Source organism: Cydia strobilella, chromosome 3 (genome assembly GCF_947568885.1).
Source record: "Cydia strobilella chromosome 3, ilCydStro3.1, whole genome shotgun sequence".
Taxonomy (NCBI): domain Eukaryota; kingdom Metazoa; phylum Arthropoda; class Insecta; order Lepidoptera; family Tortricidae; genus Cydia; species Cydia strobilella.
In genome coordinates, this window is record NC_086043.1 from 15,172,068 (window position 1) to 15,188,050 (window position 15,983).

Sequence of the window (15,983 nt, forward strand, 5' to 3'; positions counted from 1 at the left end):
TTTTTGCGCTACGACGCATGGTTTAGGAGATACAGCCCTATAAAGATTTTTTTTTTAAATTTTGCGTTTTTTTTAAATATAAATTATGGGTTGCATAAAGGGGAACGAAAATTTTATTGTTTTTGCGGTACCACGCACGGTTTAGGAGATACAGCTCTATAAAGTTTTTTTTTCCTGTTTTTTTTTGTTTTTTTTTAAAGTATTAATTACGGGTTTCTTAAAGGGGTTTTTTTTTTAATTATTTTTGCGCTACGACGCATGGTTTAAGAGATACAGCCCTATAATGATATTTATTTTAATTTTGCGTTTTTTTTTTAAAATATAAATTATGGGTTGCATAAAGGGGAACGAAAATTTTATTATTTTTGCGCCACCACGCACGGTTTAGAAGATATTATATCTATATATATATAACAGCTCTATAAAGTTTTTTTCCTGGTTTTTTTTTAAGTTTTAATTAAGGGTTTCTTAAGGGGAACGAAAATTTGATTATTTTTATGCTACGATGCACGGTTTAGGAGATGCAGCCATATAAAGATTTTTTTGTTGTTTTTTTTTTCATTGTGTTTTTTGTATATTACTTTGGGGTTCCGTATAGGGGAACGAAAATTTTGTTATTTTTGCGCTACCACGCACGGTTTAGGAGATATAGCTCTATAAAGATTTTTCCTTTTTTTTCGTTTTTTTTTAAAGTATTAATTAAGGGTTTCTTAAAGGGGAACGAAAAATTGATTATTTTTGTGCTACGATGCACGATTTAGGACATGCAGCCCTATAAAGATTTTTTTTTGTTTTTTTTTTCATTGTGTTTTTTGTATATTAGTTTGGGGTTCCACAAAGGGGAACGAAAATTTGATTATTTTTGGGCTACGACGGTTTAGGAGATACAGCCCTATAAAGTTTTTTTTGTTTTTTTTTTTTTTTCATTGTGTTTTTTGTATATTACTTTGGGGTTCCGTAAAGGGGCACAAAAATTTTATTATTTTTGCGCTACGACGCACGGTTTAGGAGATACAGCCCTAAAATGATTTTTTTCCACTTTTTCTTTTTTGCGTTTTTCAATCTTAATTAGGGGTTTCTTAAAGGGGTTTTTTTTTTATTATTTTTGCGCTACGATGCACGGTGTAGGAGATACAGCCCTATAAAGTTTTTTTGTTATTTTTTTTCTTTTTTTTTCATTGTGTTTTTATTATATTACTTTGGGGCTTCATAAAGGGGAACGAAATTTTTATTATTTTTGCGCTACGACGCATGGTTAAGAGATACAGCCCTATATTGATTTTTTTAATTTTTTTTGCGTTTTTTTTAAATATAAATTATGGGTTGCATAAAGGGGAACGAAACTTTTATTATTTTTGCGCCACCACGCACGGTTTAGGAGATATTATATCTATATATATAGCTATAATAGCTCTATAAAGTTTTTTTCTGGTTTTTTTTTTAAGTTTTAATTAAGGGTTTCTTAAGGGGAACGAAAATTTAATTATTTTTGCGCTACGACGCATGGTTAAGGAGATCAAGCCCTATAAAAATAATTCTCTTTTTTTTTGCGTTTTTTTGTATAAATTAATGGTTACATAAAGGGGACCGAAAAGTTGATTATTTTTGCGCTACGACGCACGGTTTAGGAGATACAGCCCTATATAGATTTTTTTCTTTTTCTTTTTTACGTTTTTAAATCTTAATTAAGGGCTTCTTAAGGGGAACGAAAATTTGATTATTTTTCGCTACCATGCACGGTTTAGGAGATACATCCCTAAAGTTTTTTTTGTTGTTTTTTTTTTCTTTTTTTTGTCATTGCGTTTTTTGTTATTACTTTGGGGTTTCATAAAAGGGAACGAAAATTTTATTATTTTTGCGCTGCGACACACGGTTTAGGAGATACAGCCCTAAAATGATTTTTTTATCTTTTTCTTTTTTGCGTTTTTAAATCTTAATTAGGGGCTTCTTAAAGGGGAACGGATATTGATTATTTTTGCGCTACGATGCACGGTTTAGGAGATACAGCCCTATAAAGTTTTTTTGTTATTATTTTTTACTTTTTTTTTCTTGTGTTTTTGTATATTATTTTGGGGCTTCATAAAGGGGAACGAAAATTTTATTATTTTTGCGCTACGACGCATGGTTTAGGAGATACAGCCCTATAAAGATTTTTTTTTTAAATTTTGCGTTTTTTTAAATATAAATTATGGGTTGCATATAGGGGAACGAAAATTTTATTGTTTTTGCGGTACCACACACGGTTTAGGAGATACAGCTCTATAAAGTTTTTTTTCCTGTTTTTTTTTAAAGTATTAATTACGGGTTTCTTAAAGGGTTTTTTTTTAATTATTTTTGCGCTACGACGCATGGTTTAAGAGATACAGCCCTATAATGATTTTTTTTTTTAAATTTTGCGGTTTTTTTTAAATATAAATTATGGGTTGCATAAAGGGGAACGAAAATTTTATTATTTTTGCGCTACGATGCATGGTTTAGGAGATACAGCCCTATAAAGATTTTTTTTTTAAATTTTGCGTTTTTTTAAATATAAATTATGGGTTGCATAAAGGGGAACGAAAAATTGATTATTTTTGCGCTACCACGCACGGTTTAGGAGATATAGCTCTATAAAGATTTTTTCCTGTTTTTTTTTTGTTTTTTTTAAATTATTAATTAAGGGTTTCTTAAAGGGGAACGAAAAATTGATTATTTTTGCGCTACGATGCACGATTTAGGAGATGCAGCCCTATAAAGATTTTTTTTGTTTTTTTTTTTCATTGTGTTTTTTGTATATTAGTTAGGGGTTCCATAAAGGGGAACGAAAATTTGATTATTTTTGCGCTACGACGGTTTAGGAGACACAGCCCTAAAAAGTTTTTTTTTTGTTTTTTTTATTGCGTTTTTTTTAAGTATAAATTAATGGTTACATAAACGGGACCGAAACGTTTATTTTTGCGCTACGACGCACGGTTTAGGAGATACAGCCCTATAAAGATTTTTTCCTCTTTTTTTTCTTTTTTGCGTTTTTAAATCTTAATTAGGGGCTTCTTAAAGGGGAGCGAAAATTTGATCATTTTTGCGCTACGATGCACGATTTAGGAGATACAGCTAATACAGCCTATAAAGATTTTGTTTCTTTTTTTCATTGTATTTTTCATGTATTACTTTTGGGTTACATAAAGGGGAACGAAAATTTTATTATTTTTGCGCTACGACGCATGGTTTAGGAGATACAGTCCTATAATTTTTTTTACAATGCATGTGCTCGAAAAGTGCGTTTCCTACGGAGCCATATCGTGCGGAAAGTACTGCTTTTCCGCACTAGTGCTTTTTGTTTTCAATTTTTTTTTACAGTACATATGGTGCTACTTTCTCGCACTAGTGCGGAAAAGAGCACTTACCGTGCATATGTCGAAAGTTTAAAGGGCCATATGTACTGTAAAACGTACGATACACGTGCGAATAGGTAATTCGCAACTCGTGTCGATTTAAAACACTCCTTTTAATAATTAAACTTATTTGCCATGATATGTTTTTTTATTTACTCGCACAATGCATAGTAAAACATTGTATGATACACGTGCGTAAAGATGATTTCCGCACTTGTTGCATAAATAGCAATTTTTTTTATCAAAGAATGAAAGAAAGTCACGGTATTAATAACCAAATTTTACTTTAGTGGTACCTTTTCCCTATCACTGTCACAAATGTATGTGGCGTTCACGTAAACGCGATATTTTTAAGATTTCCCTGCGCAATGTTGCCAGCTCGCTCGCAAATCAAACATGTACTTACAGTTCTTTTGCATAATGGTGACATTGTATAATATCTATAAGTTTTAAATAGGTAAAAGATAATTCGACGCATTCTTTGCTTGCTTGTTGCTTGTTGTTGTGTTGTTTGCGTAACTTCTTTGAATAAGTTGCGTTAATTTGGCGCACAGGCGAAGTAAACATGCGTTGCGTACGGCAAGGTCACGCCGCGGCCCCACCCTGCACGGCCTCCGTTGCCCATTCAGACCGCCCGCTAGCTTCGTTTGAACGCAAATAATATTTTTGTAATATTTGTTTATGCAGTGGATGCAAGTGACACAAATTCATACATCTTATTTATCCCGCATTTCAAATTAATAAGATGTAAACTCTAATATCTTTAATATTCTTTTGTAACGGTGACAGCCTGTTATAACAAAATCATCAAATATCTTATGAAGCTATGCCTTAATAAGACACAAAATCATTTAATGGACCTATTTAAACGATTAAATTCGACCTAAGTAAATTTTTTTAACTCTAATTTTTTTTTGTGTCATTTAGAATATTATGACATAGTATCAGATTGCAGTGGACGTAATTGACACAAACTATGTTTTCACACTAAAAACACTATCCTAAATGCAACACAGTTACATGTTTTCTCTCGAATATTTTTTTCTCCAAAATAATTCAAAATAAAAAATAATTACCACAAAATAACAAATTACTAGAAAAGCAAATTATATATATGACACAAAACAAAATGTAAGATTTACATCTTAACAAAGTATTCATAAGCGAAAACAGAATTGACTTTAATATTTTTATAACCTAGGGGTCAAAATATAGCCAGCGGTACAGGTCTATACATCGTACGATACGAGTCGACGATCGTGGCGCTATGTGGCGTGATGTGGTTCTCGTAAGATTCGTAACGTCATTGCGAAAGTTAAGTTTTGTCCCAAATATGGGACAAGCGCAGATGATGAATCCCAAGTTAGCATCTTATTCGTATGGTTTAGTTTACCTACTGAACTTTACAATGGATATGTATAATAAGTAGTCTTTTGTAACTGTAGGTAATAAAGGGTCGTATACTGTTTACATGTACCTACAAATTTGTTATGGTGTTAAATATGAAATACATATTTTAGCCGGAATAGTACCTAATAAATATTGCGTAAAGTCTAGGATGTTTATTGTTTACTTTAACTTTTCAGGGTCAATTTATAAACCGGAAAAAATTGCGGCCTTAAGTAAAGTTTGCAAATTTGTATTCAAGTCAAGTTGGCATTATTGGTATTTATTTATAGACGTATCCGGTAAATTAGAATTAAAGGTGCTGCTCGTTGAACACAGAACAACAGGCCAAGGATGTATCGGCCTGTGGAGAAATGGGGTGAAGCGACATATACTTGATATTGCTCCCTTCATTACCAAAAACTACGACTCTCAGACTTAGTAATAGTTTGGCGTTTGGTAACCTTTAGGTACGGAACTCCTAAAACAGTCAATTTTCTTTCATAATTGTTAAAGTAACCAAAACCGTCAAGATTACAAAAACTTTTGAGGCACCAAATCCCCAATATGTTATTACCATTAGCTACCAAACGATCAGCAGAACTACATCAACAATATCAACATCATTTTGTCGGATTTATCAGTGGTCCTTCGAGCCGGATAACATGAATGAATGATTCTTAAAATGGACGTCAATGTCGTATTATTTCTCTGTTTTCAGAGGATTGAAGGTCGCCATATTTGTTATATTATAATCTCTGCTGAACGTATACCGCAACCCGGGTTTGGTATTATCTGATTAAATAAATCCTGCCATTTCAATAATAAATGCGCAGTATAACTATTAAGTTAAGTAAATATTGTTGGTTGAAAAACAACAAATGAAACATTCATGGAATTGTTTTCATTCAGTTTCTGTCAAAACCTCACCCGACAGCCTCTAGGTCAATACTGTATTCGTTAGTAACTCCAGCATTTAAACTGTCAACATACCTTAATTCTTCAAGCTATGATTCATTTGTTTACTCCGTGAGAACAGCAGATCAATCAACGTGTTTACTGTTTGCAACGTATTGTGCACCGCTACTAAACTGTAGTATCAAAATACAGCCACCTTATTTGTCTAACAGATGGGTGTGTCGTGACGTAGTGGGTTGTAACATTGTTAACAACAACAAGTGGTGGCGCCGTAGCTGTTGCGTATTATTTTTGCGAATTACAAGGCCACTTAACTCCCGCCGTCTTTAAAAGAATTTACAATCAACGACCTATATTCCACTGCATTGTATACCTAGTGCCTTAGAACCCAAAACTGAGTTTGATACTCTTACGCACTGAATAGGCTCTAGGGTCTGAACTGTCAAAACGATTTTGCTACTATGTTATAAATTCCATAGAATTTATATGAAACACTAGCATGTGACGTCACAATCAAAATATCTTCTCTTTATAATTTTATACGGGTTTAAAAATAGAAATTGCGTCTAAAAATAACTGCTGTCTACGTTTCTAGTGTTTCTACATTAATCTTCTGGTGCTTTATTTCATGCATGGTGTAAAAAAATATATTTTAAATACCTACAGTCAAATACCCTATTTACAATCGATGACCTATATTCAACTTTTTAGGGTTCCGTACCCTAAGGGTAAAACCGGACCTTATTACTAAGACTCCGCTGTCTGTCTATCTGTCTCTCCGTCTATCGCTAGGCTGTATCTCATGAACCGTGATAGTTAGACAGTTGAAATTTTCACAGATGATGTATTTCTGTTGCCGCTATAACAACAAATACTAAAAAACAGAATAAAATAAACGTGTAGGGGGCTCCCATACAACAAACGTGATTTTTAATTGCCGTTTTTATAGATAATGGTACGGAACCTTTCGTGCGCGAGTCCGACTCGCACTTCGCCGGTTTTTAATAAAATTATCTACCCCCTTAGAATCCAAAACCGGGTCTGTCTTTGACACGCGCTGAAAGTACGATTAATGCCTTATTTTGAACCGTATAACTATCGTCTTAGAATCTAAAATCGCAATTTTAACACACTCTCACACGCAATGAAAGCTGCGTTCGCGCATAAACAAACGTTATCGCCGTGGTGACCTTCTACAAATGCGCATACTTATGAAATCGCTCGTGTGCGTGTCACACACTCCTTCCATCGCATGCGGAAAAGCAAAACATGTTTTTGAAATATTGATAGCTACGTAATGTTATGATTAAATAGTTAAGGTGCGGTTTTTAGACAGCGGAATTTTTAAAAATTCGTACCGCTTTTTAGATCAAAAATATAATTAGCAATCTTGAGGATTTTCCCTAGTGTTAGCAACACTGTTTGTAAGGATCATTATTTATTAATAGCTTATATTTTGATCATTTTTACTTTTACGATTAGCTTAAAAAAGAGTATCAGTTGACCCTTACTTGTCACTGGTTCCCGCCATGTTGAATTGTTATTAAAAGGCGGGTACACTGTGACAAGGGGCAGTTAGTGTACAGACGAGTTACAGTGTAGACGTCTTGGAATATTTATTGTAAATTGGTCGTTATTATGTTGGTAACGAACGAATAAAGTTAAAATATTGGTACAAGTATTAGTTTTCATCATCAACCCGGTGGTAACCTAACAATCAGAAGCTGGATCCAACAAAAATCGATAAGATTTTGTTTTGCCACGCCCCACGAACGTAAGGTTTTCTTTCCGTTGGTATCAGTGAGTAAAACATTATTTACCGGAAAGTATGTTAAATTATGGTAAGTCAGTCATAATTTTTATGTATTTATTTTACCTTCTTTCATTTTAAATAAAACTGGTTAGATAATCTATCGTCGTCTAAGATAATATCATTTAATGTAGTAATTTTGGCATATGCATGTGAAGAAAGAACGTACGAACAAATAACAGGTATTCTCAGTAATAATAAAAAATTAAAAATATGAAATTTTAAAATTTAAAGTTGTCTATTAAGCGTTTTTGAATACAGCATATGAGTTAGTGAAAAGTCGATCGTGTCATTAGAATGTTCCTTATTTTTATTTTATACAAATCGATTGTACGATGCTGTAACACATCGATTATTTCAAGTTCAGGCTAAGGATTCATTGTTTAGTTTTCTGCGTAGCAAAATAGCAGTAGTGTAATAGCAGACTACAGTAGGATATTGTTTTATACACATTAAAAATTTACGATCTGCTGCATCTTTGAGGTCAGTTTGTGGTACTAAAATAGGCTAGATGACAAATTTTCTTTAATGGTATCAATCGATCAGGTTTATTTTTGGGATCATATTCATGTTCCTTTATTGATAAAATTACAAATTTTACATGTCATAAATATTAACAAGTAAATATATGTCAGTTTAATTACAATTCATCCAAAGTCTATATGGGATCCATTGCATTAAAGCAATACAAAAGTCAGAATTGATAGTCAAAGTCCGACAGTCGTACTTCACTCGCGAAACGGTCCTAACAAAACGATATGAACGTGACGTCAAGGTCACTGTGAGCCCAACTTGAATGTATGGAAAATAAGAAAAATTGCGATTTTGTCTGTGAAATGTTGCGTTTATGCATATCGTTGCTATACAATCTTTTTTTGGATAAAATGTAAGGAATCGAATAGTACCCTTACTTTATTCCTTTTTGGAAGTTGAAAAAAACTAGATTTTGAAAGTTAGATCCTGTATTTTCTTATCATTTCCATATATTATTTTAATATCCATATTATTGCGATTAATTGCTCATTTGCTATCTATTTTACTAGATTTTGTTATACAATTTAACATGTGTCATCATCCCTATTGTATAAATACACTGACTTAGTAGCCGTGAAACCGATGAGTGAACTAAAATGATAACTTGTCAATTGAATATCTCTTAATTAATGCTGCGTTTGAATAAGAAATGCCTCGAGTTCCAAGTGGTTAAACGCGATTTGCGTCAGTGTCATAATTGTCCCGAATGCAATCTGTTCTTAAACGAAAATAAGCCTCAAATATTTTCATAAGGAATTAATGATGTAGCTGTCGAAAAACGAACCTTATTCTAATTTTGCCAACTCTGGTATGTTAAATCTCCAAGTTATGGAGCAGAGCATATGTCTTATTTTCCATTTTGTACACTCCTCATGATATATATATCTCGTAACTTTATGGGCTGAGCATTCAACTATTTTTGTGTCAATGTACCTATACACCTACTTATGTAACCCAATATTCATATGCAAATAAATCACTCATCATTCATACGAGGTCGTTGGAAAGTCGATATTATTATTGGATTAACTCGCATATTTTGAAAATTTAAAAACTCATTTACCCGTTTTCTATTATTTATTGAGAATATTTTGAATGTCGTATAGTGTATTATATGGCAGTAACTACTTTTTATTATTTATGTTTTGTAATAATACTAATTCATACGTAAATAAAAAAAAAATAAGGGACCTTAATTGGAATCATATAATATATATAATGCGTAATAAAATGGGCCTTGCCCCGCTGCCGGCGGCCAGGTTAGGTTTTTTATAATGTGTTTATATATGTTTTGTACTGTTTTGTAAGTGCTTTTATATTTTACTTTAATATCCTACATACATACATACATACATACATACATACATATAATCACGCCTATTTCCCGGAGGGGTAGGCAGAGACCACGGATTTCCACTTGCTACGATCCTGACATACCTCTTTCGCTTCCTTCACTTTCATAACATTCCTTATACACGCTCGCCGGTTTAGGGTGCTCTTGACCTGGCCTTTCTTCAGGATTTCCCCGATTTGATCAGAGAAAGTCCGCCGAGGTCTGCCCCTTCCAACTCCCGTTTCTACCTCTCCCTTATACACTCTCTTTGTTAGCCTTCTTTCACTCATTCTTTCCACGTGTCCAAACCATCTCAACATACCTTTCTCAATTTTTGTCACTACATCTTCGCTCAGGCCACACTTTTCCCTTATCACACTGTTCCTAATTCTATCTTGTAATCTCACACCACACACACTTCTCAACGCTCTCATTTCCACTGCATTCACTTGGCTCTGATGCCTCTTCTGCCATACCCAACTTTCGCTACCATACATAAGTGTAGGCACCAGCACCCCTCTATGCACAGCCAACCGTGCCTTTTGCGACACCTTCTGGCTGCTCATAAAAGCGTTAAGTGCCCCATTCACGCGATTTCCAGCACTCACTCTCCTTTCAATATCTTTATCATGCTTACCGTTCCTAGTGAATAATGTTCCCAGATACACAAACTCTTTCACTTGTTCTACTCTTTCTTGACCAATCAAAATTTCACAGTTTGTCATATATTCCTCCTTTTCAAATACCATAACTTTCGTCTTACTTACATTTATTTTCATTCCTTTCCTTTCAAAAGATCCATGCATTCTAGTTACCATCTCCTGCAACTCTTCACCCGATGACGCTAGCAATACCAGGTCATCAGCGTAAAGAAGACATTTGACGGGTAACCCACTCATTCTCAGCCCACATTCATCATTTCTCAAATCATGCAAACTACTGTCCATGAACAGATTAAATTTAATATCCATATTATAAAAACACTAACTTAAGATGAAAGACAAATATAGAGAATATATTATAATGCGTAATATGTAGTCGGTTATGTAGTCGAGATGTACTCATATGTAGTCACATGTAGAGTCACATGTAGAGTCACATGTAGAGTCACATGTAGAGTCACATTTAGAGTCACATGTAGAGTCACTTGTAGAGTCACTTGTAGAGTCACTTGTAGTCACATGTAGTCACATGTAGAGTCATATGTACAGTCAGAGCTATATTGAGTAATTCTCATAAATAGAAATGATGGCGTACGTGTAGACGCTAGTATCAGTAAATACGAACATACATCTTGTGAAATCGATGTGTATAGTTACCGCACGTGGATGAACGTGTGAGACCTTGAAGTGCGTGGATGAAGGCGCTAGACTTTTATTACAACTCTCATAAACATATTTACAACACTAAAATAATGAGTCAACCATGTAAATATGTATAACATACAAATAAACAATAATAATAAAAGGAAAAACTTAATAACGTCGCTACACGCTAATATGTGGAGTTCTCATTCAAGTGCAATTTAGATTAAAACTGAATAAATTACAGGTAATGTGAATGAAATATCATATTACATGTGTTATACATTACTCGTACTTGTATTTTTGTGTAAACTTACAAAAAAAATAAGACGAAGGAGTTATACACTTGACTAATAAAAGGAACGCAGCGTTATTATCGCTCGTTCATAAATATAAAGGAAATCGATATACGCGTACATTAGTGATACCTGTTTTCTTAATGTTCAATTTGAACTTGAGCGTTAGCCATAGAGTTGAGACATGTCATATATATATGAAAACTCTGCTTATTACTGAGGAGATATGACAAAATCTTTAAAAGAAATAACATGATCTTATAAGTTTCGTTCATAAGAGAATCTCATTTCTTCCATTATTTAAATCACCATAGTGACATGTAATTATGTACATATAAAATAGTAATTAATAAGGTGCTTCGTTTTCAATATCGTGTTCAATATTATCTTGACAAGTAAACATGTTGTAAATTCTAGTCTCATATTTTATATTCTAATATGTAGTGTGTTTGATAACTGATAATTCAGAAGAAAGTATCATTTATCCAAATGTCAATTTCAATACAACTAATAAATTGACAAAAAAATCTGAATTTAATAACGGTTCTTAATTAAAATAATTATTTACGAATACCTATCTCGATATAGTAAAATAGTATTAAAAATAATATGCAAGATAAATTGTATTCGACATATATACCCACACTTTATTTTGCCCAGGGTTTTATACGTGAATTATGACAGTAATATTAATAGTCTTGTTTTCGTAAAGCCAAAATAATTAAAAAAAATATTCCAAGCATACATATTGAAATAATTACATGCATTAATTGTGGAATCTGGAATTTAGTCTGAATAACGAATTAGGATAACAAATGCACCGTAATACCTATTTCAATTTGTTTCTAAAAAAAATACAAATATATTTGGAAATTAAATACTTTTAATAAAGTAATTAATTAAATTCATCTTTTTTGTAAAAAGGAATTTGTTCTTGTAATGAATCACTCGTTAGTTTATTTGATGTTCTTAAATTTGGTTGAGTATTCATGAGTCTTTAATGGCTATAATAATGACCTAAAGCGGGTAACCGTCAAAGTAATATAATTTAAAAGAAATTGTCGAATAATCTTAATATTGAAACGGGACTTACTCGTTTACACTTCCGTTTATAAGTATATGAATGAAATATTGTCAAATAATGGGAAGCCTAAACCAAACAACATAATTTGTACTCATAATTATTATTATTATCAAGAGGTTTTTTATCTCAGCATATGCTTGCATTCATGTTGACTACGGGTTGGACCTGAAGATATAAAATCAAAACCATGCATTGTTTATATAGGTGTAAGACTTATTATGTTAAACTTTCATTATTAAACGTTATTGCACAATACATGATATAATACATGACCAAATGACTAATATATTGTGGACTATGTGGCTTTAATAATTAGGTAAAATACTTGGTAGCCATGTCGTTTATGTACGAAAATATCTGAAACGTGTAGCAATATTAATCCATTACAAGCTTAAATCGATATGACTACTAAACCAACAAATGAAATAAATCAATAAAATAAGACCACGAGTCTTAAGTATTCAATAATAATTTGAAAGGAAGTCTTGAAATATCGTCAATACCAAAGGGTTTACTATTGCTCAACTGCTGTTGACAATAGGAACATCGTAATATGGACAATATTCAACATTAAGTACTGCCTTACTGTTGGTTGTTAACTTATTAAAAATATTTGATAGATGAAATGGTTATTTAGGATAGTACATACATCTTGATAATTATTATAGATCTTACTATTCATTTTTAATAATAAGGTATATTTGTTGTCTGATCTCTATTTGGTACCTGCGAGGACATGTTATTCCAGGTTGCTTTATTATTATTAGAAGATATATATTTGCTATCGCAAACTTCTGGCGATTTGTGAATACATAGTTAAAAAAAAAGTGACCAGCTCAAACTTGCTGACCTATGTCATTAAATAAAGTGTAACTAAAAAAATAATACTAATAATATTTACATGATTAGAATAAGCGCAACATAGTCTGCGTTATATGTAGTATTTATGTTGGTGTGATATTTAATACATTTATTTATTCAGGTACTGAAATATGCCGTATACTGCGGTGATCAGTGATTAAGCAAGAAAATATATCTGAACTGAAATATGCCGTGAATTCGGTGATCAGTGATGATACGAAAATGAATGTTTATACTGAAATATGCCGTGAATTCGGTGATCAGTGATGATACTAAAATGAATGTTTATGCTGAAATATGCCGTATACTGCGGTGATCAGTGATTAAACAAGAAAATATATCTGAACTGAAATATGCCGTGAATTCGGTGATCAGTGATGATACGAAAATTAATGTTAATGCTGAAATATGCCGTAAATTCGGTGATCAGTGAGGATACGAAAATGAATGTTTATGCTGAAATATGCCGTATACTGCGGTGATCAGTGATTAAACAAGAAAATATATCTGAACTGAAATATGCCGTGAATTCGGTGATCAGTGATGATACGAAAATGAATGTTTATGCTGAAATATGCCGTGAATTCGGTGATCGGTGATGATACGATAATGAATGTTTGTGCTGAAATATGCCGTGCAATGCGGTGATCAGTGAAGAAATGAAAGAAAATGTTTGTTCTGAAACATGCCGTGTAATGCGGTGATCAGTGACAAAATGAGAATGAATGTTTGTACTGAAATATCATCATTATTTCTGTTTTGGAAATGTACCTGTCGTTTAACGTGACAAGACTGGCGGATACCTTTAAATAATCACTTAATCCCCTTTTGTCGATGATGATGATAATTTAATGATGGAAAAACACAGATCAAAAAGAAGTCTTAATAAGTCACAGAGGACATTAAACGCTTCCTGAGTGTTGTTCGAGCTAATAAACTCAGAAAAGGAGAGAGCCTTTATACTATCATGAAACTTTCTAGAAATAATCTCTACAATAGTCTTGATTTCATTAAAGGTTTAAAGCAATTGATTGTGCCAGGTCATGATCAGATGATTCAAGTTGCGTTTTGAGTATGAGATCTCGTCTACGGTGACGAGTACACATAAGAATGCATAAGTGCTCTCGTCTACAGTGACGTGTACAAATAAGAAGGAACTTGTGATCTCGTCTACGATGACGAGTACACATAGGAAGGTATGAGTGATCACGTCTACGGTGACGAGTACACATAAGAAGGTATAGATGATCTCGTCTACGGTGAACTAGACACATGAGAAGGTTTGTGTGACCTCGTCTACGGTGACGTCCACCAAAGAAGGAGCGTGTGATCACGTTAAAGGTGACGTGCACACTTGCAAGGAATCGACGTCTACGCTGAAAAATTGTATAAATAAATCGACGACGATGAGTGTGAGTTTTGGAATAATGGATTGGATTATAAAAGTGATACATTGTCCTAGAGTCTTATTTTATTTTAGTTTCATTTTTATATGCTTATTGCTTATTAATGATGTATAAGATTAAAGTTACATTTTAGAAGACTAGTCTTGTTAGACGTGTTTATTGAAATTAAATCCTTAATTTTGAGTGTCAATTTGTCTATTTTGCAAAAACTTAATTTTGCACGTAATATCATATAATATAACAAATAAAAGTGTACTCGTCAAGATAATTAATTATTAGTATAAGTACTCATGTAAGTGAATTGTAATATTCTTATGAGTAATAAAATTCTTTAAACCTAATTTTGTAGAGATTCAAAATAATTGTATGAGGCCATACGCCTTTTGTAGAATGGCCGAGCATTAATCGGAATTCGGAATAGGGACATTCCTACATCAGAATGGCCGTCTGTTAGCAACACTGTTTGTAAGGATAATTATTTATTAATAGCTTATATTTTGATCATTTTTACTTTTACGATTAGCTTAAAAAAGAGTATCAGTTGACCCTTACTTGTCACTGGTTCCCGCCATGTTGAATTGTTATTAAAAGGCGGGTACACTGTGACAAGGGGCAGTTAGTGTACAGACGAGTTACAGTGTAGACGTCTTGGAATATTTATTGTAAATTGGTCGTTATTATGTTGGTAACGAACGAATAAAGTTAAAATATTGGTACAAGTATTAGTTTTCATCATCAACCCGGTGGTAACCTAACACTAGGGACTTCATCAATTCGAATCTTGAATTTTTGACTTTCGCTCGTATAAAAAAATCACTAACATAGGTCTAAAACGCATTTTAAAAATTTGTAACAATTTATGCACAAAAGCTATAATAATGAAAATTGCTTTTATAAATGCGCAATTTTATCTTTGAGAGAACTTATTCTTTTTTTTGTGTTCCGTGCAAAACTTTGTTTTGACAAACGGAACACTTATGGGATCACTTTGGTCTTGTTTTTCATTAAAACCTACAACAAATTATAATTCAAAAAGATGATATCCGCGGTTCTGAGCACGCAGTGCACGCACATCCATCTCGCTCACGCGTACGCTCAGTGAGAGTGAGAGAACAACACGAACCTAGGGGGCCTTAAGGGGATGAGCGATACACGTAAAAAACTTAGTGAGGTATCGTTGTCACCTGACGATTTTTCAATTGCTTTATGCATAAAAGATTCTGTTTGTGCTTCTAGGTAAAGACAGCAGACCATTGAGATGACTGCCCCTTAAATAATGTTGTCAATTACGTAAATCTATTTATCTGAAAAACACAGTGGCCTATTTACCTAGACAAAATTATCTTGTTACTTTTTTCTAAACAATATACCTACTAAGGTATCAAATGGCAATGACGTCAGTATTTGATATTAATGAGTACAGCATAACGGTTTATCTGTAGTTTTAAAAAAGCATTCGAATTTACCCCACGGGGGAACTTCGAATGAATGTACTAAATTAATCCCAAACTAGGTTTTCATAGTCCATTATCAGAGGTTGTCAATCCAGGAATTCACATAACGTTATGGTTATCGTGGTCCGAAGTACTCCGAACGCAGTTAAAAATGTTGACAATCACTGATCTTTAGTGATCACAGCGCGGCGGAAATTCGAAAATAAATTGTAATAAAAAATAAATA

The 15,983-nt window shown here is 33.0% G+C and overlaps 1 protein-coding gene across 1 annotated transcript in view; it reads right to left on the reverse strand.

The window, feature by feature from the left end:
• The window catches only part of LOC134755949 (phosphatidate phosphatase LPIN2), a 48,286-nt gene that overhangs the window by 31,726 nt on the left and 577 nt on the right, over window positions 1-15,983 (reverse strand). The window lies entirely within an intron of this gene.